A 4,057-nucleotide genomic window follows, 5' to 3' on the forward strand; every position below is an offset into this window, starting at 1 on the left:
GACTCTGGAAGAAAGGATTTTCTGTAGAGCCAGTGTGAAACATTGTGTATGTGTGTGTGTGTGTGTGTGTGTGTGTGTGTGTGTGAGAGAGAGAGAGAGAGAGAGAGAGAGAGAGAGAGAGACAGAGACAGAGACAGAGACAGAGACAGAGACAGAAAGAGACAGAGGGAGACAGAGAGATTTAAATGTAGATTTAAGCATGGGAACTAGAAGAGGCGTTCAGAGAAAGAACAGGACACACCTGAGCCCCTGAGTGTGGCTCCTAAGAGAGTCCCTGGCTTCAGCGCCCTAACAGTGGCCATTGATCCATGTGTAGTTTGAACAGCTCTCAAGTTACAGCCGGTTGGCAAGGAACCTTCTTTTCTTTTCTTCTTCCTTTTGGATAAACAGGATTATACAGTTTCTCCATCGATGCCTCATAGGACTGTTATCTGGTCAGATAAAACCGTGGGTCACAGGCTGTACAAGGGGGTTAAGGTGTGTCTGTTACTGTGAATGGGGTTCCTAGAAAGTTGCTGATCTCTAGCTGGGAAAGGAAAACGGCCGTGTATGCGCAGGCCTGGAGCACAGTTCATTGCTAGGTTAGCATTCTTTGAAGTCTCTGTGAAGAGAGGAACTGCTGTGTGGGTTGGCAGCCTTCACAGCAAATGTTCACTGTGCTGGATGCTTGGCTCTCGGCTGTCAGAGCCTTCAATCAGACCCCAAGGGTGGGGGGTTCTCCCTCGCCCCCCCATATCTCCTTAATTCCCTCTTTCTCCAGCCTCGATGAGAAGCAAAAAGCAGAAGAAATAATAGAGAAAGCCAGATATGGTGGGTTACCCTGCAGCCCCAGCACTCGGGGCAACCGTGGGCATCATTCTAAGTTCAAGGCTAGCTTAGGATATATAGTGAGACTTTGGCTCAAAAAACAAAGAAAATAATAATAGAGGCGTGGGGCCAGGGCTAATCTTTACTGTCAACTTGACTGCATCTGCAATCAACTAAAATCCACCTGTAAGGGATTTTTCCAGATCAGATTAGTTGAGCCCTAAGTCAGTGGCACTTTCTGGCCCCAGATAAAAGGACAAAGAAGGAAGAAAGTTGGCTTCTTTGCCTGATTGCCCTCACTGTCCCTGGCAAATCCATCTATCCTGTTGCTTTGGTGTTCTTTAGTTAATACTAGAACCAGTTTCTTTGGGAATCCAATGTAGACAGAAGACCATCAGCTCTCCAGGAACCTCCAGGCCTTCATCATCAGCCTGGGACTGCTAAAACATCTAGCAGTTTCCAGATTCTCGGCCTCTCTAGTGTGAGGCCGTCATTGTTGGGCTGCGTGGACCGGATCCTTCCTGTAAGGCAATCTAACAATCCCATATATATTCAGTTCTGTCCCTTTAGAGACCCCTGACTAATACAATGGAGAGTAGGCCCACCCTTGCCCTGCCTTGGCCCTCGGAGTACCCCTCACTTCCCAGGGCTTTCTCTCTACCTAGCTTTCTGTGCTCCTCCACCCCACTACCCATTGCCCCCTTTCCCAGCAGGCCATTATATATGCCCAGGCTGTGGGCTGCCAGCCCCTTCCTGCCCAACTGGGCATGCTGGTAGCCCCAGGACATCCTTGTCTCCTGGCTTCTGGCTAATAACAGGAAGGGAGGCAAGAAGGCTGCTGTTGTATTCTGGAGGAGGATCTGGATCCGGTGCTTTGAACATGGAGTCTGTGGAGCCACAGTCTGTTTCAGTGGACAGGCTTGGGGCCTTTGGGCCTTATCGTCACAGGTGTTTTTCAGGCCTCAGAGCTGATGATGGAGTCATCTGGGAAACAGCTGCTCCAGACTCTGACAGGCCCGGATTTGAATCTTGGCTCTGTTACTCTGGAGCTGGGTGATACTGGGCATGGGGCCTCACCTCTCAGAGCCCAAGCCTTGCCCCACCTAAAATAGGTATTATAGAGCCCCCACCCTGTCCTGAGAGGATTAGGAATGTGGCAAAATAAACTGCCAACCCTGATTCCTAGTGTTTCCGCATCCCTCCCCCACCTCCACTTAAAGAATGACTGGCTAAGGGTGCTGGGGTGTGGAAATGCAGTCAGAGAGGGACTGCAACCTGTCCACTCAAAGCCCCTCCCCAGGCTGGGCTGAAGCCAGACTGGTGCCTTCTGGGGTGCCAGCTCCTCCCAGGACCATTCCTGGATTCAGGAAAGCACATGCCTGTAATCCCAATGTGCAAGAGCATGTGGAACCAACACAAAGGCACTGGGCAACGCTAAAGGAGACTGTGGATGCAGGAGGATGGCAGGGTCCAGGCCAGCCTGGCTCCTGTGGGACTTTAATGAGAATGGGCCCCATAGGCTCATATATTTGAATGCTTTGTCCCTAGTTAAAGAATTGCTGGAAGGGTTAGGAGGTGTGGCCTTGTTGGAGAGGTGTGCCACTAGGAGCAGGCTTTGAGTTTCAAAAGCCCCTGCCAGGCCCAGTGTTATGTGTCTCTGTCTCCTCTCTGTCTCTGTCTCTCTCTCTCCCTGTTGCCTGTGAATCAGAATATAAAGCTCTCAGCTACTGCTCCAGCACCATGCCTGCCTGCTTCCCTCCATGATGATAATGGACTAATGCCCTGAAACTGTAAGCAAGCCCCCGATTAAATGTTTTCATTTGTAAGAGTTGCCTTGGTCATGGTGTCTCCTCACAGCAATAGATCAGTGACTAAGACAATTACATTGCAAGACTCTGTTTCAGAACTATCTTCAAGTTCCCACCCTGGACCTCAAGGGAACCCAGGCTGTAGCTTTCCCAGGCAGGCTCACTGGGATGTGGCCAACCAAGCTACAGCCCCATTGACTGGCTTCCTGATGTAGATAGGAAGGGACGACTCTTCTCCAAGGCCAGGGAGAAGCTGTGGGGCTGAGACCTCTTGTTTTCTAGAGTCCCCACAAAAGCAGCTCCCAGTGCCCAGCAGAGCACCCAGATTGAATCCAAGCACATCCTAAATGTACCCATCAGAGACTGATAGGCAGGACGCTTCTGTCATTGTCTGGCAAAAGTGACTTCTGAGGAGGAGATGACAAGAAACTCGCTGTGACCCTCCCTCAGAAAAGGCAGGTGGGGTGGCTTTAGGGTTAAAGGCACTTGCTTCTAAGCCCAAGTTAGCCTAAAGCACACACTCGGTCAGGCAGCCTGCCACCCTAGATCCCACACTGACTTACAGACACCTTGGTGAAGGCTACCCCTCCTGGGGCAGGGCTGTTTGCTCCCCAAGAGGATCCTTGGTCTGTAGCCTTTTCCAATTCCCCTGGTGTAACTAACCCACCTTGAATTTTAAGCTCTTGCTCGGACATCCCTGGACAGAGCAGGGAAGAAGGAAGTAGCTGTATTCTCACTGCACCCACATGGCATGGGTCAGCACAAAATTACAAGTACACAGAAAACAGTCGAATCACTGGGAAATGATGAACTTTGGGCATTTACTGCTTTTGTTTTTAATATAAGTTCTCTGTGTGGTGGTCTGAATGAGAATGACCCCCAAAGGCTCATGTATTTAAAAGTTTGGTGGTCCCCGGTCGGTGGAACGATTTAGAAGGATTAGGAGGTGTGGCTTCATGGGAGAAAGTGAGGTTTCATTGGAGGAGGTGTGTCACTGGGGCTGTGCCTTGAGCTTTCAAAAGCTCATGCCATTCCCAGTTATCTACCCCATTCCCTGCCCTGTGCCTGTAGATCAGGATGTGAACACTCAGCTACTGTTCCAGTGCCAAACCAGCCAGCCCACTGCCATGCTCCCTGCCATGAATCATGGATTCTAACTCTTTGGAACCTTGAGTCCTAATAAAATTTTGAAGTTGCCTTGGTCATGGTGTCTCTTCACAGCAATAACTAAGACACTTCACTGGTGGTTTTTTTTTTTTTTTAAATCATTTAATGATGCTGTGTTTGACAACTAGCTCACAAAAATTCCTAGAAGCTTGATCAGCCATTGCACTCAGATACTCTCCCATCCAGCACACTATGGTGGTGGTGGTTGGGGAACTAGACCCAGGGCAACCACAGAAAACTACATTTCCCAGAAGCCTCCTCTCCCAGGGCCTGCC

This window comes from Peromyscus leucopus, chromosome 5 (genome assembly GCF_004664715.2).
Source record: "Peromyscus leucopus breed LL Stock chromosome 5, UCI_PerLeu_2.1, whole genome shotgun sequence".
Classification (NCBI taxonomy): Eukaryota; Metazoa; Chordata; class Mammalia; order Rodentia; family Cricetidae; genus Peromyscus; species Peromyscus leucopus.